Source organism: Lutra lutra, chromosome 12 (genome assembly GCF_902655055.1).
Source record: "Lutra lutra chromosome 12, mLutLut1.2, whole genome shotgun sequence".
In the NCBI taxonomy this organism is placed as follows: Eukaryota; Metazoa; Chordata; class Mammalia; order Carnivora; family Mustelidae; genus Lutra; species Lutra lutra.
Genome location: NC_062289.1, coordinates 16,439,250 through 16,463,678, shown reverse-complemented (window position 1 = coordinate 16,463,678; position 24,429 = coordinate 16,439,250). Strand labels below are relative to the sequence as shown.

Sequence of the window (24,429 nt, the reverse complement as noted above, 5' to 3'; positions counted from 1 at the left end):
GACCTGAACCCAACAAAGAAGTCCAGACCAAGACAAGCACAGTGTGCTGAACCCCAGACTGAAGTCAGACATGATCATTTCACAAAATGGTAACAGATTCCTCCAAGGGGTGCTCCCTCCATGAGAGGATGGGCTGCCCGACAAGGGAAAGCATCAAGAGCGCTTTTCACCTGAGCTAAGGTCCAAACAGACAAGGCCTCCCCTGCGCATCTACCTAAGTACAGATCTACATCCACGCAGTTCAGAGGCTCCCTTTATCCCACATGCAGGACCCAGCATCCACTGACCAGCAAGGTGAAGGGAAAATAGTTCCAATTCACGGTACCTGGCAGAAGCAAGCCCAAGTCTCATGGGAGGAACACATCCTTAAGCCAAACCTTTCAGGATTCCCACAAAATACGGTGGTTAAATAGGGGTTCACCAAGAAAAAAAATCACAGAACACTGAGGACACACGAATCTTTGAGTTAGAGTCAGTAAAAAACAGAAACCACCAAGAATCAGAATGCCTAAGTCTATCCATCTGAATCTTCACAGGCTAATAGGAAATATCCAAATTTAAAACACCATTTAAAGAAATAACATAAGCAAGAAACAAAAGACCTGAAGGACCAGGGAAATCTGGGAGTGTGTGTGTGGGGGAAACAAAGCATTTCTAAATATGTAAAATCTATAATCACTAATATTAAAGACCCCAAAATGAGTTCAATAAGTCAGACAGCCTCAAGACTGAATCAGTTATTGGAGAGAATGTCCCAGTACATGGTCACCAAAAAAAATGAAGAGGGATGAAGAGACAGGAGGGCTGAGAACGAGAAGAAGGTCTAACATACATCTAATTAGATCTCCAAAAGGAAGACAAACAAACAAAACAGTCAGGATTTGAAAGGGTAACAGCTGAGAATTCCCCAGAATTGATGAAAAGACAAAATGCTCACATTCTGAAGGCATGACAAATTCTAATTAGGGAGGAGGGAAGAAAAGAGGAGAGGGAGAGAAGACAGAGTAAAGATATAGAAGGCAAAGACCGTTTATAGGCAGAGAGAAGAGACCAATTACTTCAAAGCAATGACAATTTGACTGACATCAGATTTTAATAGGTATAAATGGGAGCCAGATGACAGGGACATCATAACTTCAAAGTGTTGCTAGGAAATAACTATCAATCTAGAATCATGTGAACAGCTAATTTGGCATTCAACAAAACAAAACAATTTTAAGCAAACCAAAAAAAGGAGAAAGTACGAATGGCACATCACCAAAGGAACTGCCAAAAGACACACTTCATTAGAAACGAAAATCATCCTGAAAGGGAGATCAGATATGCAATAAGGAAAAGCAGGCAAACAGATCAATGTGATGAAATCTTAAAAAATCAGCAACTGTAAAAACCAGTGGCAAAAATGTGTAGTGCGGGGGACTGGAACAAAGATCTAGAATACTCCTCAGAACTTACAGAAGATATGATCAAAATTAAAGTATTCTAATAAAAGTTGGTATTATTCAGGAGAAAAAGGTACTAATGACAGACTTCAAGGTCAGTGTGCATGCCGAACATTTAATACGAATAACCCATTAAATGACTAGAAATGGTAACTGCCAAAAAAAAAAAAAAAAAGTAGAGGGAAATATTTTCAGCTGAAAAATCCAAAGACGGAAAAACAAAAAGCAAGCAGCAGCACAGAAAAGAAAAAGCACACAATGACATGGGAATAAGTAATTTTTATAATATCCGAAGTCCATTTATTTTCAGAGTCAGAATACATCTTAAAAATTGAACTATGTGCTTCTTAGAAAAGACACATCTAAAGACCTAGAAAAAGGGAGTAGAGTGAAGATGATGGCGGGGGGGTGGGGAGGGAAGCTGTATTAAAACCAGACAAAACAGACATTCAGGTAAAAAGCATTTAGGGTAGAGTCATTCTGATCTTGTCACTAGGGGGTTGTGGGGGGGCACTCAGTTATAACCACAGACCATTCTCAACCAGGTTTGCATGAAAAAACACACAGTAATAAACATTTTCAAGTAGTCGCAGGTCTAGGTATCTGGGGATGGGATTGCCAATTCTCTCTGAAGGAAAACTTGATCCCAGGTCTGAAGAATTCCCACAGATAAAGATCCAAAGGACAAGAGGTCACAGTCAAAAATTACAAAACACAAGAGGAACCCAGAAAGAGTAAGACTTGTCACACTCAGAAATAAGAAAAATATTCAAGGAACAAAAGGCCTCTTTCAAAAATATAATATCAACATTTATAAATCAATATTTACCACCAACAGATCTTCACTAAAAGAATTTCCCAAGATGCACCTTGGAAAGAAAACCCCACACAGAAGGTCACCGATATAAGAAAGAATCGTGGGCAAGGACCCTGGGTATGAGGATACATGTGAAACACTCATGGCAAAATACAGTAATACCTAACTTTGAGGGAAGGAGAAGAACAATTAGGAATTAAAACACTGGCTAAGAATAGCATTTTACAGTGGGAGGTTGTGATCTTAAACTTTGAGAGGATAAAGGCACTGATAGGACCTTTATAGGGTCTTACCTTCCGTTTGCAAATAAATCTCATTAATCTCTGGTGTGATGTCTCCTAATGATCTAATGATGTGTGCGAACATGTTCCTCAGAGTAAAATTCTACAGAGCAAAATCTTTTGGGAGGAAGAAAAAACCTTCGATGAATGCCAGAACTGTGTAATTATGTGCAGTGCTTCTCTTCATGCACTTTTATGGGTAAGATATGATCAAGAATGGAAAATAATTTAGAAGTAATTTGTACACAAACATCAAATTAAATCCCAGCAGCATATCTGAAACAGATACATGCAATCATAACTCAAGTTCATGTTTGTCTTACACAAACATGAACTAATCTCAATTTTTCATGTTCTTTGGTATTTCTATCTTTGGTGCTACAAGAGGCCTTCTCTCATAATTATTCTCCCACATTTGCTGTTTAATGAGTCTATAAAGTTAAAATAAAATGCACAGTGAACAGAACTACATAAAAAGAAAACTTGTTAATTGTTTATCAATTACTGAGAGGGTGTGTTAAAATCTTGGTCAATTCAAAAGTGAAAAAGAAAAAAAGGACAAATAAAACACAAAATTAGACTTTGAATATGAACCAAAGTAGTAGAAGGAAAACAGAAGTGCAAAAAAGAAAAATTTAAGCAAAGATTTTTTGGAAAGACAAAATGGCCAAACCTTTGGCAAGATTAATGAGGAAACAATGAAAAATGGGCCATTCTATATAATGAATAATTTCATGCCGCTAAATTTAGAAATTGACAAATCATGGAAACAGATGAATTCCTAGGGAAACTTGACATAATACAAGTGACTCAAGAGGAAAAAGAATACCTGAATATTTCTAGAACCGTCCAATCAATTAAATCCAATTAATCTTCTCACAAAACAAAAACCAGGCCCACTGGCTTCCCAAGTTCTACCAAACATACAAACATCAGATAACTTCAATTTACACAAACTCTTCTGGGGAAAAGTAAGCTTATGAGGTTGGCAAAACATGAATAATGAAACCAAACAAGAATACCACGAGAAAAGAAAGTTCCAGGAAAATCCTACTCATGATGCAATAACATTAACAAATGGAATCTAAAAATAAAATTTAAAAGGAAACGCAAATGGCGAAGAGCCAAAATGCATCTGAAGAACCAGGTAGGGGTAACTTTCTATCAGATATCAAGATACATAAACCTGTAGCAGTCAAAACACTTCAATATTGGTACAGAAATATATGGTTGAATGGAATAAAATCAAGAATCCAAAAACAGATACGTGCATGTATGAAAAACTGATTTAGAATGATGGCATGGAAAATCTGATGAAATATTAAATAAGAGGCTTGCCCAACTGGGTTTCCATAAGGGAAAAATGCAGTTGGGTTCCTATCTCACACTATACGTAAAATCAGTTCCAGGTCGGTTTAGGTCTGGTGGGGGGTATGATGGAGGACATGTATTGCATGGAGCATGGGTGTCGTGCATGAACAATGAATTTTGGAACACTGAAATAAAAAATTAAATTTTTTTAAAAAGGCAAACTATAAAACTTCAGGAGACAATTCAGGGCGATATCGAGACAAACATTACAAATCCTAAAAGATCGATAAACTGTTACATTAAAATTACAAGTATCTTTTCATCAAAAGACACCAGTATAGTTTCTGTAGCACTTAAAGTGAGAAAGTATTAGTATTCAAAATCCATAAAGAATAAAAAAAAAAAAATCCAGTAGCAAAATAAGTCAAGGGCATTTCATGGTGGAAGAAACCTAAACAGCTCAGTAACTCATGCGGGAGATGCTCAGGCTTGTTAGGAATCAGAAATGCAAATGCAAACCACAAAGATATTTATATGTAAGTGATGGAAACTGAGTCAGACAATGCCCATTGTTGGGAAGGTGAGAACGAACAGGAGTCCTCTCCCACCACTGGTGGGAGGGTAAACTGACACCCCCAGTGGGGGAACCCAACATTCTCTAGCAAAGCCGAACATCCGGCAGGAACCCCCACCCCCCCCACCCCCCGCGGCCCTGCAGGTGCACTCTCGGCACACCACCAGAAGAGCTGCTACAATTTCAGAGCCGCAGTGCTGTAAAAGCAAAAAACTGGACACTCCAAAGTCTATCAACAGAATATGTAAATTGTGTGGTTTTCATCAAATGGAAGACTCTGCTGCAAGGAAGAGTGAGCCAACCCCCTGGGAAGAAGGACTTGAACACCCACTGGGTGAAAGGAAAAAAGCAAGGCACAGAAGGAATACGGAAAATAATTTAGGAGAAGAGCTCTCCTTTTATACAAATTAGTTTATGAATGGATGGTTGGTGGCCCCAGTCACTCACATGTTTATGTACGTCTTCTGTAAATCTAAGCAATTATATCATGTCATTTGCCCTATCTGGCATTTCTTAGTCTGTTTCTTCTCATCAGACCTTAACTGATCTATATCTGTGATTCTCTCTTCAAACTGACCCTCAAGGTAAAGAAAACCAGCCATAACAGAGGCTACTCGAGCAAACGCTCCACTGTTTGAAGGCAATTTAACCAGAACTTTAAAAGCCTGGAGTCATGACAGCTGCTTTGGAAGCTCAGAACATTCAGCAGCCATTCACCAGCCCAAGCAAGAGTGCCTGGGTGGCTCAGTAGGTTAAGCGGCTGCCTTCAGCTCAGGTCACAATCTCTGGGGTCCTGGGATCGAGCCCTGTGTTGGGCTCAGCGGGGAGCCTACTTCTCTCTCTGCCTCTACCCCTCCCCAGCTCATGTGCGCACACCTGTGTGCACTCCTAACTCTCTCTCTCTCTCAAATGAATAATAATCTTTAAAAAACAAAACAAAACAGAAAACAAGTCCTTGAGGGTAGAAGGTGTTCCTTGACCACGCAATTTAGGGAAACACTTCCTTAATCCAGCTAAATAAGATTCTAAACTGCAGGTCTTCCCAGAACCTTTAATATAGGCTCATGTTCTGTGGATGCCTAAGTCAGAGATGCAAGTGGTGTTTCCCAAATATTTTGACCAAAGATCCTTCCCCTCTCCTCCTCTGAAACCTTGCACAGGGTTAGTACTCTCTGGAACTCGATCTGAGACACCCTGACCTGGATCATCTCTCTCAGTCTCTGCTGGCTGAGTGCTCTGGGTTTATGGAAGGTGCCCCTCCCAGACTACGCTAGCAAGCCATTTTAACCTGTCCTCAAAGAGCGATATGCTCCAAAATGTCCTCAGGCATTATGTCTACAGAACCACCACCCTCAACACAATCTGGTGGTTTAATTGAATGCCCATGTGGTTAAATCCTTTCAGGCACCATTCACCATTTCCAAGAACTTGCTAAATAAAAATGAATCTCTAATTGGTACAATGTGTGATGAAATGTTTATGTGTATAGATGTCTCCCTAATACCTCAGATCCCTTCTTCCATATTATAACTCCCAGCGCGAATAGGCGGGAGAGGTTGAGGGGAAAAGATTCTGTACTCACGCTACCTCCCCCCTAAGAATACCCTTGCCAACTCCTAACAGAGTATCATCTGAAGTGAATTAAGGCCCAGAGTTATAGTGAAAAAAACTGATACCAAATTCTTGTTGCTCTCCTCTGCCTTTTCTATTAGATATGAATAATGATGCAAAATTATGCCCCCCAAAATGCTCTATTGGGGCACCTGGGTGGCTCAGTGGGTTAAGCCTCTGCCTTTGGCTCAGGTCATGATCTCAGGGTCCTGGGATCAAGCCCCGCATCGGACTCTCTGCTCAGCAGGGAGCCTGCTTCCCTTCCTCTCTCTCTGCCTGCCTTTCTGCCCACTTGTGATCTCTGTCAAATAAATAAATAAAATCTTTTTTAAAAAAAATGCTCTGTTAGTTCCCAGTGTTAAGTCATTGGTTGGTTCACCGATCCTGGGGATGTCCCAAATCCACAGAAGGTTTCTGTGAGCCAGGATTTTACATCTGGATGTTTAACACATGCTATATGAAGTCATAAAAATTTCATCTGATGTTGGACGAGGCCCTCTCGCTTCTTGGTGAGAGAGAAACAGAAGAACAAGATTTTAAAACTACCTGCTTCCTTTCAGAATCAATCCAAAGTCCTTCTTCCTAATACAAAAAACGTTCCCTCCTCTATCTCCTTCCACTGAGGTGCCTACTCTTGGCCATAGCAAGAGCAACCCAGGTTAAGATGTTAAAATGAAATAATGGGTCTCAGAGGGTCCACAAACTCAGACAGAATAATCTGCGGCCAATGCTCTCCCCATCATTCTGAAGAAGCTGTCGACACTCCATACAAAATATTAAGTGGTCTTGAAACCAACTCAGCTAGCCTCTGCCCAGGGTTTACAGACCGTTGAAGGGAGGTGTAGAGAATTTCTCTGAAGAAAGCTAACAAGTCCACCCTTCTCCCTGTACCAAGCAGGAAGGGGCTCCAGGCAGTGGGTGTCCACTGGAGTTTGTAGGGCTTAGTGACAGAGGCTGAAATCACACTGCTGAAGCCTTAAAGGCCAACAAGACAGATGCTCATTCTCAGAATCTGTCAGAGTCAAGAAGGTGAGTTTCCTGGGGGTCAGATACGGACTTCAAGAAGGGACCAGGGCCCCACACCCAAGAGGAATACCTGGAGGAAGAGAGGATCCTAACTAAAAAGTGGGTGGCCAAGAGCTCCTTGCTAAAAGGGAGGCCGCAGGGGCATAGAGGAGCTGGGGCCAGTGCTCAGGGAATGCTGGTGAGGAAGGATGGAGGGGTCAGAGCTTACAGTGTCTACAGCAAGATCTCAGCTTGGGAATGAGCTTGGGCTTAGGGGACCACAAACCCTGTGAAGTCAGTGCAGAATTTCATATGTATGTGACCAGGTATGCTGACTCTTAGCCACAGACCCATTTAGGAACAGCTACCCCAAGGCTGCCTGGGCTGACTCAGGCAGGGGAACATGCAGCTCTTGATCTCAGGGTTGTGAGTTCAAGCCCCACCTGTTAAGTGTAGAGATTATTTAAAATACAAGGCAAAACAGCTGTCCAAAAAGCATAAATCTCTCCCTTAACAGCTGATGTTTTTGATTGGTCTTAGGTAGTGATGGTTTCAAAACTTTTCTTCCGGAAGAGGGCCTGGTGGGCCATGGGTCAGTTACTGATCAGCTGGCCCATCTGCTTCAACCACCAGCCAAGCTGTGACTGGGACCTACCAGGCTCCTGTGGACATGGAGGAACCAGACAGGATGGCCAGGTCCCTGCAGTATTTCCTCCCAGAAAGCCCTTTTGAATCTGGGTTACCCCCTGAGACACACACTAGGGAACACCAGGCTTAGCCAGACAACACAAAGAACTTGGCTCATTCCGTGGTCCTGAGCAGGGAGGGGCCCATAAACTCGGAAGGAATTTGCTGCGTTGATCTTCTCTGCTAGAAATACTGACTAAAGCAAAGAGTTGAGCTGGTGCTAGACTTGGGGGCAAAAAAGAACAGTCGGGAACACTTTCCCAGATTTTTGCTTTAATCCCTGTTTACATTTGGTTTCATTTCTGCCTAAAAATATCCACCATGTATTCAGTAACAGAACAAACTCAGCCCTAAAATGTTCACAATGAAATGGAGAATGTCGGGTCCCTGGGTGGCTCAGTGGGTTAAGACTCTGCCTTCGGCTCAGGTCATGATCTCAGGGTCCTGGGATCAAGTCCTGCATCGGGCTCTCTGCTCAGCAGGGACCCTGCTTTCCCCTCTCTCTCTGCCTGCCTCTCTGCCTACTTGTGATTTCTCTGTGTGTCAAATAAATAAATAAAATATTTAAAAAAAAATGGAGGATGTGAAAAGTCATCCTCAAGGATACCTATTCTGTATTATTTCAAGAGCTGTGTAATTAATGACATGAGAAATATTCACTACAGATGAAAGCCATTCAAAACATGTATATATGAGCTCAACAGGGTACAGTCGCACATACGTGAAAAAACGAAAACTATAACTAAAACATCAGTAATGCTGCCTCTGTCGCATGCAATTATGCATCGACTGTTTTCCGACTTCTGTAGGTCTCTACAACGAACACTTTCCTTTGCCATCAGATTATGTAACAATCCAATTTACTCTGCAACATTTGCTCTTAACAACAGCATTGCCAGAAAATCCCTGTGGGTGTTAATTTCTTTAAAAAGTCCTGGCACTTCCCATAAGCAAAGTCCTAAAGGGGAATGCCTGTGTTGTATTGCAGAACTGTCCCTCCACCTGTGAATGAGGATTTAATAGAAAATGCAGATTCAACTGGACACTGGTGAGGAAGCATGGGATTTTCACAATTTTCTATCTGGCACACATTTCAATTATTTGTATGCATAAATTTCTCTTTCATTAACATAAAGGCACTTTATATTTGTTTTATTGGGGTGTAATTGACATGTATTAGTTTCAGGTGTAAAACAATGATGTGATATTTATATATGCTGCAAAATGATCAAAATCTAGTTTATACCCATTACCATACAGAATTTTCTTGTGATGAGAACCTTTAATACCTACTCTTAGCAACTTTCAAATACATAATACAGTATTATCTTTAAGTTTTTGGTTTTTGGGATTTTTGTAAGTAATCTACAGTACCCAATGTGGACCTGAACTCATGACCCCAAGATCAAGAGTTGTATGCTCTTCTGAGACAGCTGGGGACCCCTAGAGTACAGTATTAACTGTAGTCACCACGCATCCCCATGACATTTTATAACTGGAAGTCTACTTTTCAATTCCCATTTCATCCACCCCCCAATTCAAAGTGGTCCGTCAAGACTGTTCATAAAAGTCGATGTGTATTTCTCAGTTAGGATGGCCAAAATTAACAAGTCAGGAAACACCAAGTGTTGGAGAGGATGTGGAGAAAGGGGAACCCTCTTACACTGTTAATGGGAATGCAAGTTGGTACAGCCACTTTGGAAAACAGTGTGGAGATTCCTTAAGAAATTGAAACTAGAGCTACTCTACAACCCTGCAATTGCATTACTGGGTATTTACCCCAAAGATACAGACGTAGTGAAAAGAAGGGCCATCTGTACCCCGATGTTCATAGCAGCAATGGCCACAGTCACCAAACTGTGGAAAGAGCCAAGATGCCCTTCAACAAACGAACAGATAAAGAAAATATGGTTCATATATACTATGGAATATTATGCCTCCATCAGAAAGGATGAATACCCAACTTTTGTATAAACATGGACAGAACTGGAGGAGATTATGCTGAGTGAAATAAGTCAAGCAGAGAGAGTCAATTATCATACGGTTTCACTTACTTGTGGAGCATAAGGAATTACATGGAGGACATTGGGAGATGGAAAGGAGAAGTGAGTTGGGGGAAATCAGAGCAGGAGACAAACCATGAGAAACTGTGGACTCTGAGAAACAAACTGAGAGTTTTAGAGGGGAGGGGATAGGAGAATAGGTGAGCCTGGTGGTGGGTATTAAGGAGGGCACGTATTACATGACACACTTGGAGTGGTGCATAAACAATGAATGTTGGAACACTGAAAAAATAAATTTAAAAAAAAGTCGATGTGTATTTCTACGAGCAGATAGGAAGCACCTTGTGAAGTACATACAGCACACTATTACTGTTTAGTTACTAAGATACAAGAGACTTCTGGAACCTTCCATTCCTCCCTGTGTCCTGTGGAGAACAGCGGCCATTGGGAGCTCTGTGCACTGTCCCTTTGAACCTGGTGGTCATGTCTCCAGGCTCAGCCCCCATAGACCCTCCAAGGACTTCCTCAGTGAGCTGGGTGAGCCCAGAGAACATGCCCCACAAGTTTGGCAGCCAGAGACACCATCTGAGTTCAACCACTGATACAACGAAATCCACACTCAGGCCTCCTTAACTCATCAAGGACTCATTTCAGGAAAGGTAACCCTTTATGAGAAGCAGTAGCTATTATTAATAGAGCACTTCAATAACACATGGCAAGCCTTTTACACACAGTAGTTCATTTCATCCTCTTAAATCATTGTACAGATGGGGAAACTGGGCCTCTGGGAGGCTGAGGGGGTCCCACTGTCCCCGTAACTAGGGAGTGGCAAGAATTTGGATTCAATCTACATCTTGCTCATTCCAAAGTACAGACTTTAAATCCACCTCCGCTACTGTTCAGTTTGAATGGAACAAACAATCATTCCTTGCTCAGTAAAACTGGGGGATGGGGGAGGCAGGGAGAGATAAAGGAGTTTTAAACCTAAACCACAGCTCAGTGGCCTGGACCACCGCTCTAGTCCAGGTGTGTAAGCTCCAAGAGGGGCCAAGCCAAGGCCATCATCAGGGAGCTCAGAACTCATCAGATGGGAGAAGAGGCCCAGGAAAGGGGTGGCTTCAAAGGAAACATATGGAAAAGGGAGGGGCTCGGGCAGACACCGCCCCCAGGCTTTGGTAACAGCTGCAGGAGGGGGCTGTGAGCCAGGGTTAACCCGCTGGGCATGGACTGGGCAATGCTCTTCCTCTGCATGGCTATCCCAGCTTCAGGACCTGAGAGGGGATCTGAAATCCAGCAGAATCCATCAAACAGCTTCTTGGAGAAAGGCTTCTGCCGCAGAGCAAAAATAATTCACATGGAATTATCTAAGAGAACCCGATTAAAGAAGAAAACACACTGTGCAAAGGGGCATGGGCTGGTCTCCACCATCCACCTCTGCCTGGACACCAGCTGAGTGGGATGGGGAGGGACCAAGCGGAGCACACCCACCAGCAGAAGCCAAGCTCTCTGATCAAACCAAACAAAGGCTCCACACCTCTGCAGGGTGACCCTTTTCCTCCCCAGGTTCCTACAAGTGAATGACATTTAACCTCCTGCCGCCTTCAACTTTAATCACGCCCTGGGAACCGTCCTAATGTGAAGCCTCCGACACATTAAAAGGTGCCTAATCCGTTTAGTGTAGGGGATAATCTCAGAGAAAAGTTTCACCAGCTTACGTTCGTTAAGTGCCATTTCCTCTGAAGTTACTATCCCAGCTGGAATTTGAATGTTCAGGCATTTCTGATGCCCTGGGAAAGCACCCAAACATTCCAGAACCACCCTTCTCTCCCTAACGCACTCTGCTTGGATCTTACTGTCACTCCTTTTGGCTCCTGAGCATCCTAACAGTTTCTTAGGAGTTCCTGATTCCCTCTACTGGGCAGGTCCCACTTGAAAGTACATTTCTGTCTCTGCGCCCAGACCTCACCTCAGAAAGTAACCGTAGTTGCAAACAAAGTTAGCCCTCAGCGGCTGACAAGCAGCAGGGACAGATGAAATACGCAGAAACAAAGATTCCCTTCCTGTGTCAGAACCTGGACAGAAAGACTCTAGCACAGCTAGAGAAACCACAGCATAGAAGGGTCGAACTACAGCACATAAGGGACAAGGTGAATTTTCCAAGAATGGACTATTTCCAAGCCACGGACAGCGAAGGAATCTAAATATCATGTAGGATTTCTTAACCTCACCCAGATCGTGATTTTTTTTTTACCTGCTCCATTTCTCCAGACGCATCAACAGAAGAAGCCAAACCTAGGCTACAGAAAGAAAGGGACCGAGGATCCCACCAACTGCACTGCGTCCAAGGGGGTGAATGCTAGGGCTGTTCAGATAACCCACCTCTGGACAACCAACCAAGCAAATCTCGAAAGACGAGCTGCTAGTGCTGGGGTTTGCTGCAGGTGTTCAAACGTCCGTGCAGGGGCACTGGGGTGGCTCAGTCGGTGAAGCATCAGACTCTTGATTTCAGGTCATGATCTCGGGGTCATGAGACCGAGCCCCAGGTAGGGCTCCATGCTGGGCAAGCAGCCTCCTTAAGATGCTCTCTCCCCCTCTCCCCACCTGGTCACCACCACCCTCGGCCCCCGCCCCCCCGACCCAAAAAACCCACTAGTGTATCTCCTGCATTGCTAGGAAACGAAACCGTACAATTCTAAGTGAAAACCTCCCACTACCTTTTTGGGACAGGTATTGCCAAGAGCACATGCTAAGTGCGCTTTTTTCCCTTTAGGTTGAGCTTAGAGTTCTTTCTGTAAATGAGGACTTTCTGGCAGTTTTCCTAGACCTAACTAGAGATTTCTCTGTCCTGTTCATTTTTTTCTGAGAATCAAATAATCTGTCCACGCTGGCTCAGCATATCTTAGAGCAAGGAGCTTTCCTGAGATGGAGTGATTGACAGGAACCAAATCGATCTGCTGCAGCTGTACGAGCGAGCGGCATTTTTTTCTAGGCCAGACCCTCAGGGGAAAACGGGAGGGGAAGGAAGTGCGAAATTTACACAGCACAGCACCACAGTCCCACAGAGGGACATCACCCTCTGCCTTCAGACTTGAGGCCAAGGCACAGGACTCCTTCCTGCCACTCATGTAAATTTCAGCTCTAGGAAAACAAGGGGGAAAGCCAGGGCTTTCCTTTTAGAATATGCCTTGGAATCCAAAAATCAAGGAAAACTCGAGCCTCTTCGATCACTGATGGGTGAACAAGGGACAAGGACCCCAGCTGAACCTGACCACAGGTGCTGCCAATGACCAGCAATGGGTCTGCTGTGTGTGGGGGGGTAGGGGGTGGCACAGGGCCGGGGTCTAGCCTGAGCCTGAAGGATAATTAGGCTCCTTCTGCACGTCTGCAATGATCAGCAAAGGCAATACACCAACTGACTTCCCTTTTGACTTTAAAATGCAAAGTCTATAGCCCAGAATGAAATGCTATAGTCTATTGGTCTATAGAAATAATATTTTGTGACAATAGGGTAAAGAAAGGAAAAAGAGGAGGCTGCCACTCCCATCCCACTCTGACTTGGAACCCAGTGAGGAACCTTGGAACCCTTTCTCCCCTGCTGAAGGAATCTCAGTTCCAGGATGGCGTGATGGGGCCCCACTGCAAAGGTGTTTTTACAAAAAACTGTGAACAGGAGGCGGGGTCAGGCTGCTCTCACCATTTCACTTCTCAGCCTCTGTCCCCCCACATCCCACAAAAATCGTCACATAGGTTTGTGGCATAGGCCTGGACAAACATTCCCACTAACCTCTTACCCTCCCCTCCAGCGTGCTCCAAGAACGACATTGCTCTTACTCCCACCCCCCGCAGAGCTGGCAACCATCCCTCCTGTCCCCAGGGAGCCCAGAAAGAACCAGACTAGGCCTCTCATAGTCTCCCTCAACACAGCCGAGGGTCACTCCTTCCGGGAAAGAGGGAGACACCAAAACTCTTCACACCCAATTTAGGGGAAATGCAATCTGGTCTTTAAATCCCCCTGCTTAGCAAAACCAATGTATCCGAGGCCTCATCCTTTTATCTAAACAGCAAATGATTTAACAGGTCACATAGCTCTAAAAGCTTCTACACAGAAGGTAAGTACCATGTTAAACGCAGTACTACACTTTTCACTCATTCTGCCCATTTTCCCCTCACAGCAATCCTATTAGTACATTAGTTCTACTTCGTAGATAAGGAATCTAAAGCTCAGAGAAGTTAAGGAGATTGCCCAAGGTCATCCCATAAGCCCCCAAAGTCATTCTCAACATCAATGCTGCTTTACATTCCCGACAGAGTAAGGGTTCCCACGTGGACAGCGAAGGATGGAAAAAATTCGAACTCCCCATAGCACTGCTTTCCACGGGGCTAATCTTTTATAATTCAAAAATCAAAAGTGTAAATCTTAGTTACTATCCGACTTACTATTGATCTTTCTGTTGAGAAAATAGGGAATCCTATCAGAAGACTGCCACGTTATTTATAAAAACTTACCAGCTTATAATAGACAAATCATAAGCAAAAACATCAGCTCCATCAGGAACATTAATACATAAAATTGCTGATTCCAGAGGTTACCTACGCAGCCAGAAGCACTGCTTCAGCACCGCTAAATGGTACAAAGAGAAAGCATACAAAATTCAATGGTTTAAAACAAGGCTAGGAAAAAAGTGGTAGAATTATAATTATAGAAGAGTAAAAGATGCTTCCTTCTGTTTGACGGCTCAGTACTGACCCAATGCACAGTGAAGGAAAAGACTACGCCAACGCAGCATGAATAGGATTTTTGCTTTTTCTTCGGAGCACAAATCACTTCTTTCCTGCCAAACTGGTATAAAGCAACATATGGCAGAAATGAAGAAAATGTTCACAGGAGACCCGAGATCACACGACCCGTGTTTTGTTTGGGCATGTGCACAGCAGTAACATGGTCTCTGTGGGAAGACAATTGGGACAAGGGCCAGGAGACCCCGGGGAGACCCTGACAGCCACCACCTGGATATGTGACCTTGGGCAGTCCCTCAGCCTCTTGGAATCTGGACACTGTCATCCAAACAAAAAAGGAGCTGTGACCATGAGGGGTGAGTCTCTCCTGGTTCTAAAATTCACTTTCACACTTTTAGATAATATGTTAGTTTGTAACTAATATAGCCCGGCTCTATCCAACACAGAAATCTAAGGACAGAGTCTATGGCTGTAGGTCCATGGGAAAGCCAGTCCCCAAACACAACTCTGCAGGACTGGTCACCCATCTAGAGTGATGGGGGGCAGGGAGGCAGGGAGAATCCAGATAACAGCTGAGCCATTGAGCAGAAACGCAGTGAAGGCCATAACAAGACAAGCTTCAAGGACTTGTTATATCCAATTGGTTTTTTAACATCTCTTGGCAACTTTTCAGGAAAGGACCAGATACTAAATCTTTCAGGCTTTATGGGCCATTCGGTCTCTCTCCCACAACTACTCAATTCTGCCTTTGTAGCAAGAGAGCAACCATCATCAAAGAAATGGGCACGGTTATGTTCCAGTAAAATTTTATTTAAAAAAAACAAAAACAAAACAGAACACAGCAGCCAGATTCAGCAGATAAACGGTTTACCAAGCCCTGAGACAGAACAGGATTCCTCGCAGTCGAAACAAGCCCCAAAAGGCTCGTAGGCCACAGAAAGCCCACCAGCCACAGCCACTGGCTGGAGCCCGTCTTCCCAAGAGGCTGCTGTGCGTGACTCCCAAGGACCGCCACTCAGCCAGCAGACAGTCAAGCCCCATCTGAACACACCAAACGCACACACACATTAGCACTCAGAAAGCAAAGAGACCACATTCACTTTCTTATGAAGTCTGATAGCAGGTCTGCGGTGTTTTCACCAACCTGTAAGCAATCTGGTCTGGTGATTTAATCCAAATGTTGACTCTACTTTTGAGTGTGGTACGCGGGAGGACAGAACATGAGAGGGCAGTAAGGAGGAAAAGGCAGGGACAAGGAGGTATCCTAAATATATCATTTCTGCTTTGGAGTTAAAACAAAACAAAACAAAACAAAAAACGGAGGACCATTCCCACAGAAGTGAACGTGCACACTATAATTTTACAATTAGATTTCCAAAGAGCAGGTCCGTTTCAAGGGATTCCGAAAGAACGGTGTTCATTCTCAGTAGGACGGGGTAGGATTTCAGAGGGCACGACAGTTCACTGGAATGCTCTCATACTTAAATGAAAAAGGCAAGCCAATTATATTCTGTACTATTTTTAAGCAGTCGAGAAGAATTTTTTTAAAGCCCTACAAAGCATTCGTGGTGTGGCTCATTTTACTGTAGAATGTTTGAAGGGGTATTTTAAGTTATATTAAATCTTAAGAGAGCAACTACTTTAACACGGAATTTTCTCGGGTATTTGGTAATTGCTAGTTTGCAATACAGGGAAGAAGGTTAATTTATTTTCCAGTGAGCCATGGCTTTATATTGGTTTTTACAAAGGGAGAATTTAGGGACTCCGCTCAGAGGACATGAATTTCAGGCCATTAGTTTTTGTTCTTGATGGTCAGGAATGGCATCTGGGCCTAATTATTCGCATGTGTATCCAGTGGGCGATTGTCTGGTTAATATATTTTAAGAGGCTGGCATTTTTAGTGGCGGAGTTGTAAACAGAAGGCTTATTATTTTGTCTGAAGAACAAAGTTTCTTACACACCGAATGCTAATGTCACAGGCTTCCTCTACCACAGAAACTACTGTGGGTTCAGCATTACTCTGTACCACGGCTAAGTCTTGACTGGAGCGTGGAGAAAGCCCAAAGCGCCTCTCTCTCCTCACGCTTCTGCGCCCAGAGGCCACTGTAATTTGCCATTAACCAAGCCCCGAGTCCCTGAAAGGGAAACTACCAGAGCTGGGAAGACGAATTACTTACTGCGGTTTACTGGCTTCAGAGTGCGCCCTGAGCGCAAGGCCTGGCCAGCGCCCCCAAATGTCTCCAACCTTCATCTTTCACAGCCTGAAACTTGACCCTCAACCTTTCGATTCCTTGGTCTCATCATCTCCAGCAGTCCTGTGTAGCCACGAAAGGACTTTCAAAAGCCACCCGTCTCTAACCTACGGTGCACCACAAAGTGCTTTGGATGCAGCCAAGCTATTCAGCAAAGCATCCAGGGAACGAGACCTAAGTCAGGTTTGCAGGTGAGCGGAAGGTGAGAAATGAGAAGTTCAAGGATGGGGGACGCAGCTCTGCAGTGAGGCGTGAACGGGCAGGCGACACCAAGAACTGAGCAGCTCTCAAGGGAGAAGGACAGAGAACAGAAACATCAAAACAAAGCTCATTCCGCCGTTTGCATCCTGCCTCACTGGGGCAGGGCACAGCATCGCCCTTGGCCTCCCAGACTATGGCCACCAAACTCGAAGGCGGATGGCCCAGTTCTGAAACGACTCTGATGGCCCCCAGCTGTGTGACTCTGGGCAGGGTACCCGAGTTCCAGGTCACTGTTTACTCATCTGCAAATGTGGGTATCAGCGCTACTTCTCCCGGATGGCCACGGGGAGGACTCAGCCGGGTGGGACACACAGGGAGCCTTGCAAGGCACCTGGCGCATAACAAGGACCCCACACAGGTTAGCGGATTCTACCTCCCCTTTGCTCTAAGTAATCACGTTCCATGGAAAGGTGCGAAGTGATGCTCAGCGCTGTGTCATCAGAAAGGCTCAGCTAACGGATCTTTCCATCAGCACCAAATCAGTGCCGGTAATGCCACAAGTAATCATCTTTTAAAAATGGAAAAGGAAAACCAGCCGAGCCCGTGCGTGCCACGGGGTCCCCTGCACGGCCTCCACCTGCGCTACCAAGCTGGTGGGGGAGTCGCGAAGCAGCCACGAGTACTCTGATCTCCCCGGAGAAGAGTTCCATGTAAACAAGGAGGATTAGGTTACTGGAGAAGTTTTATAAGGAAATGGGCCTCCCACACTGAAGTTGGAGCGCATTCCATAAATGCCCTTAACATGTTAAGGTTTAAAAAATAGTGTTAAGTTCTTTTAAACAGGAGCCAATTTTGAACATGAGAAGCCAGTACAGGCACGGTTAAATCGAACAACACAGATTTCTTACATGGCTTTCGAATAACCAACTAATTCTTGAAAGTACTCCCTCCATGCTTCCTGCTCAGCACCACAAAAAAAAAAAAAAAAAAAAAAAAAAAAAAAAAAATTGAAAAATGGGGGAGTTAATAGGCCTCTGGGTGGCTCAGTCACTTAAGCGTCTGCCTTCTGCTCAGGTCATGATCCCAGGGTGCTGGGATCGAGCCCTGGGTCCGGGATCTCTGCTCAGTGGGAAGCCAGCATCGCCCTCTCCCTTTGTCCCTGCTCATGTGCGCTCGCTCTCTCTCTCTCTCATAAAATCTTAAAAAAAAAAAAAAAAGAAAAGAAAAATGGGAAAGTGGGCAGGCAGAAACTTCCTCCCAGCATTTCGGAGAGTTTCAAGAGTGATTTGGTTGCCCTTTTAGCAAACAACTATTCGTCACATGTCGAAATGAACAGAAACAGCCACAAAACAAAATCCATCGCATCTAGTGCGGAGCCAGAAAGCAGAACCACGCTACGGGTGTGCCCGGCCACAATGTCAGGATTTCTGGAGAGCCGGGTTCGCAGGAAACACGGCCGGGCCTGGCCTCAGCACCCACAGACCTGCGGCTGCGTCATAGGGACGCGGAGGCCACAGAAGGTCCCTTCTCAGTGGACTGCGGCAGAAATTTTCCCACCATCAGCAGGGAGCTACGATCAAACACACAGATGAAAGCTGTGAGACAGTTTGCTCATCTGTAAAATGAGAGGGGTATAGAGACAAAACGGAGCACAGAGATCCTTCTAGTGCTAAGCTTCTGTGACCAGAGCCCCTATATCCCCAGCACCACCCTGTGGAACACGGTCCTCTTCCCCCCTCTTTAGCTGTGTCCTGAGCCAGTGAGGGACAATGCCAGAGCTGCTTATTCTCCTGGCCCGCGATCTAGGAACCAGGACCTCTCCATACGGTGGTATAGCCTTGCCCTACATACGGGTTCCTAGCCAAGGGGAGCTGATGGGGCCCCAAATCCAGCCTGCACACACCCACCCCCCACACCCAACCCATGTATCAGCCTAGAGGAAGAGGTGCCTTTTCCTGGTTCAAACAAGCCTGCTAACATCCTAGCTGCCCTGCAGCCCTGCTTGGAAACAAGAACCTCTTCACGAAGTTCTACCCAAGCAAGCAAATGATCAGTCTAATGCGTGAGCAAAAAATATGCCCTTTAGAGGGAGACTGACTGCTCACATAGAGCCGGAATCTTCACATGTTCATCTTTTTTTACTAAGGAAAATAGAAGCTTACCATATTCTCAGGGACTGCATTCCAATTCCTAAACACTGACATTACTCTCTTCAGAATATCTCCCTTACAACATCCTGGACATGTCTGGTGCAGAGGGTAAAGGCTTTCTGAGCCGAAGATTAAACATTCGGTGTATATTAACGATTTAGACCACACTCCATAAATACCGGAGAGGTCCTCCGCTTCGACACTTCTATGTGTTCTTTACATGTTTTTCCTTCACAGGGAAATTTACACAGTAATGTCCGCTTAAGTCAAAGACTCTGTTCCCATTTTCTGCCTCTACAAATAAATGAGAACCCAACCCAATCTGCTTTTCAAAAGTGATATGAAGTCATCCAAAAACTCCTCTTGAAAAGCTTAGAAAATTGGACTCCTGGAGATAATCGGCTAGAGCTAGTCTCTCAGAATAACTTCATAATCCCATGGCCAAAAGGCTAACCACAGATTGACAAATTCCCTTTTTTCGCCTGAGACACCTCAATACCTGGCAGACTAAGGGGAAAAGGTATAAAAAAATACATCTTTGTAAACTAATTCCTACCACGGAGACTTGATGATCGTGGAATGGGATTTTTTTAAGTGTGTATTTTTTCCCCCTTAACCAAAGCTATTTTCCCTGGAGATGTTCCAACAATATACTGCTAACATACTCCCATTGTGGAATTCATCTGGAAAATTTTGCAACTTAAAAAAAACAACCCGGCCATCTAACAGGCGTCTCTATGGACCTGCAGATCGGAGACCAAAAACACACAGTAAATATTTTTGGTCTAGCTCAAAAGGAGTTTGGTGATGTGTGTGACTGAGCTTATTTGTTTATGATAATTTACTGAAGAAGTTAGGACACTTTGTTCACATCCATTTGTTTCAGGGGTTAAGGGTCTGGAGGGTCAAATGTACACAGCGCCCGACCAGTAGTGGTTCAGTAAATATTTGCTGAATGAATGAGAACATCAGCTCTTGTACTCACGGGCTCTTTGCGTTGATGCCAGACACTGATATTTTCAGGGCTTTAATTTCCCCCAGGAAGTGGGGCTCACGCAGTTTTCATCATTTACCATACTGAGATTCTGCAAGGTTGCCGCAAACACTAAATTTGCAAATACGCTTTTCTTGGGGGAAGCACACCAGTGCGTTCCTGCGAGACTCTGGTCACAACATTTTTGTCAGCTGATTGCTACATAACCTTGTTTCTTGTTTCTGTCTAAAGACATCTTATTTGATAAATATCGCTGACTCGTTAACAACGAAGTCACAACCAACAGCATTAACTCACGCCTGAACAGCGTTTCTCTAAAAGCGGAGGGTTTCTCTGGAAGCAGACCACACCTCCTCGGCCGTGGGACACTAGACAGCACTATACTTGGGGTCCATTTTAAACAATGAAATCGCCAGCGAAAAGCGCGCACACACACACACCATGGAAAACTTGGCGCAAGTAGACCATAAAAAAGCTACCATGTTTACAGTAGGAGAGCAGGAAGAAGGCCAACTGTCACCTTGATCCCCCTCAGCTGGGAATTCGTGCATCTGGACAAATTTCTCACTATTCTGCATGTGTCTGTGAGTGACCACAAAAAGCCCCACGAGTATAGATTTGGGGGTTACAAATTCAGCAAGGAGGCAAGTTTGTAAGTACATAATCACAAATAGTGAAAACTGATTCTATCTGTTCCCTAAATGTTGATGGCCTCCTTAACGCCAGCCACTGTGGTGGGAAGGGGACCAAAACAGACAGCTTCTCTCCTCACTATGCTAATAGTCTAGTGGGGAAAACAGACTAAAAGTCACCTAAGTGCAGAATTACAAAGTGGGATAACTACGTGAGGTAGAAGATATGGGGTCTCTCCAAATATTCCCATAATTCCACAGTAGGTTCAGAAGGAGCATGGCATCTAAGCCCAGTCAGTACCAAAGCACAGGTTGAAGGCTAGAGGGCAAGATAAATGCAAGAGCCCCGAGGCAAGCTTGGGCATAATTAAATCTGGTCAGGAATACTGAAAGTTTGCAACAGAAGAAAACCTACAGACTGGTCCCAAGTTCAATGTTCTTAATTTTTAAAAATGATTTTAATTCAACAAAGATGTACTATTTCCCAAGTGCCAGGCACCAGGCATGATGTTAGGGATACAGAGGAAGAGAAATGTTGTTCTTATGGTCGTGGGGACGGGGGAAGACTGAGGGACATAGAGCACACACATGCTTTAAGAACAGCATGAAAAAGCAACATGATGCCACAGAGAAAACTAGTTGTTTTCTCTGGTTATAGAAGGGTGCACAGAGCAGGTAATATCTGAGCTGAGTTTTAAGGATAGTGGGAATTTGCTTGAGTGGAATCCCAATAGAAGAGGCAATATCGAGTCAACAGGTGTCCTGATATGTCCAGAACAATCTCCCTGTTTCCCTAGGATATTGGCATAATCATTAACAGCATTTTCGTTCTCAGAAGTGTCAGGACACTTGTGACAGTGGAGGACACCATCACCCCATCTGATGCAGCAGAGTTCAGTGAGGCAGGGACTTGAGAACAGGAAGTGGAAGAGGGGGCAGCTAGGGATTGGCCCTAGCGGGTCAGCCGAGCCAAGATGTGGTTTCCATGCAAAGCCAAGCAGAGCTGGACTGGAAGATTGGTTGTCTTAGGAAAGTGACGTGGCAACAGCAAATCAAGTCCAGTAGGAAGATGGTTCAGAGCCAAGGCCAGAGTATGTTATTTAGGGCAAGAGATAGTGAGCTCAGCAGCACTGGTGATGGACAGAAAGATCTCATTTGTGAGACTCTAGTGAGAAGGAGGGACAGGCCTTGGTATCAACAGAGAGAGCCTAGAGATTTCTGAAAGGCAGAGAATAGTGGATAACGATGACGGCAGTTTGGGAGACTGGGAAGTTGGTGGTGAAGCCACGGACCCAGATCTAGAACACAAGGCGGAGGGGAAAGAGTGGCCAGAGAAAGGAGATCGCTTCAGACACTATGTCTGCGGAGCCTGCAGGACCCCCAGAGGAGTGCCACGGGCGTCTAGAACTTCAGAGAAAGAACCGTCCATGTGCTGTTGGCAGTTGAGGGTAAACAGGAACAGATGAGATCACTCCGGATGGTGACGGGGCCAAAGATGGAGAAGGGACCCAGGGTAAGAACCCTGAGGGTGAACCCACCTGCCTAAGACACGCCCAAGAAACACACAACTCAACAAAAAGCACGGGCCTTCTACTCAAACTCCTCCAGCACAAATCCCTCCGGCCACCTCCACTTCCAGCCTTCCAATGAGGTCGCCACAGTTAAGTGCCTCCTCCAATTTAAGAGCCCCCGCCGGCCCTCTGAGAAACAGCATCGAAGGTGAGCGGGGGCAGAAACAAGTGAAAAGACTGGTGAGAAACAAGGGGAAGAGAGTCGGAATTCTCTGATATCCTCCCATCGGCTTCCTCTCTTGGGGATTACATTTACTTATAGAAGTCCCGTAGCTAAAGTTAGCCCAGACTTCAAATATATTCCACTGTCATTTTCTCATGACTTGATGGGAGAAATCCCACAAAGCTAGCGTGGTTGTACGCATCAGCTGGCATTCTTCCATTCATGCAACCGTCCGGTCCATCAACCAGGGTGCTCCTTCCAAGACAGAAGCTCACTCCTAAGGACACAGGCAGTAACTGCCTTCAGGAGACAGAGGACCTGCCCTGTCTCAGGATTTCAAACCTGATTTTATTGGTTATGGGACGGAAGATGTGTTGACTGCTTGGTTCATTAGCATTAAAGGCTCCCAATGGTTAACAGCAACCAAAACATCAGACTAGATGGCTGGTAATCCCAGAAGGAATCCACAGGAATTTTTTTTTTTTTAAATCCCATTATTCTAAGTAAGCGTTGGATAATCATTATTAAGCTTACCAGATGAAGCAACCTAATGTGAAAGCTCTTCAAAAAGTAGGACTAGTTTGAGGCATCTGGGTGGCTCAGTCAGTTAAGCATCTGCTTTTGGCTCAGGTCATGATCTTAGGGTCCTGGGATCAAGCCGCTCTGGGGCTTCCACTCAGCAGGGAGTCTGCTGCCCTCCCCCTCACTCATGCACGCGCTAATAAATAAAACCTTAAAAAAAAAAAAAAGAAAAGGTAGGAGTATATCCCATCATTTTAACCAACAATTTATCTGGCTATGCTTACAGGTCCAAGGGAAACAACTCAATCCCATGGAAATATCTGAGTAGGTCACTTCACTATGGGCAGCCAACAAGTTTCCTCTGAAGGCAAAGTAAAAGCAAACCACTGGGGGTTGGGAACATTCCACCCTAAAGCTCTTGTGTGTGCACGCGCTGGGCCAGCTGTTGCCTGTTTAGTGTCCCCACTGAAAAGCACGCTGCCCCCCAGGAGACAGAACAAATGGGTCTAGGGGACATCTGCTCCATGGCCAGCACTGCCAGCCAAGGAGCATGGCTCTGCCGGAGCAACACCGCCGTGGGGGCTGGACTCAGCCCATCAAGCTCACCAACGCGTGAAGGATATGATGTGCCAAACACAGTGGTGAGCCCCTCTGGGTGATGCCGAAGGACCGGGGAGCCGGTGCCGCAAACCACGCTCAGAGGGTCCACCTCGCCAGAGAGAGAGACCCCGCTCTCATCCTGGCCTGCTGGGAGAGCCACCCCTCTGTGGGAAGGCTGCGAGCAAGGGACATTCCACTGGAGGGCACAGCCACGTGACGGGAGCCAGCGACGGTGGCCCCTTCAGAGGACCCAGGGCCCTCAGAAGCAGGGGACAGGGCTCGCTCTTAGCAAAGAAGTCACAGCAAAGCTACGGGGCAGCTTTTGCTGCTTTGTAAGGCATGCTCACTGCAGAGAGATCAGGAAAGTTCTGTCGTGCCACTATTTCCAAGGACGGGCATGGGTCGGGGCACACCACGCTGGGGTGCGAGGTGTGGAGGAGCTGGCAACCCCCTTTCTAGCTGCGCTTCTTTTCTCTATTTTCCTACAAGGTATCGCCCGTCTCCACGCACCATGTTTACGAACGGTAAAGACATCGGGCCTTGGTGGTAGTCTGAGCACCCAGGCTCTTTCTCCAGGCTGCAGCCACCCGGCCCCGGCGCTCCCGCTCCCCTTAGCCACCTCTCGCTCCCCGAGGAGTTTCTGGCCAACAGCTGGCTGCTCCCTTCAAGCCGCGACCCCCGAATCCACACGAGGCACTGGAGGGACCACAGCACTCGAAGATGCAGCCACGAGGGGTGTCCTGCAGCTCAAAGGACGGTCAGGGAGGGGAGGCTTGGGACCATCACCCCTCAGGGCCGGTGGGAGGTGGTGGCAGCTATGACAGGTCCCTGCAGCTCTAAGCAAGCTGCCTTCCAAGCCGGCTCTCCCGCAGACGC

The 24,429-nt window shown here is 45.4% G+C and overlaps 1 protein-coding gene and 1 long non-coding RNA gene across 6 annotated transcripts in view; both read right to left on the bottom strand.

Annotated features, from left to right (window-relative positions):
• CCBE1 (collagen and calcium binding EGF domains 1) overlaps positions 1-24,429 on the bottom strand; it is a 229,917-nt gene that overhangs the window by 178,821 nt on the left and 26,667 nt on the right. The window lies entirely within an intron of this gene.
• LOC125082184 (uncharacterized) lies at positions 1,229-23,500 on the bottom strand. Its single transcript, XR_007121906.1, has 3 exons — positions 23,489-23,500; positions 12,145-12,147; positions 1,229-1,482 (listed from the first exon to the last, which is right to left on the bottom strand). It is a non-coding gene; the product is annotated as an uncharacterized LOC125082184 (long non-coding RNA).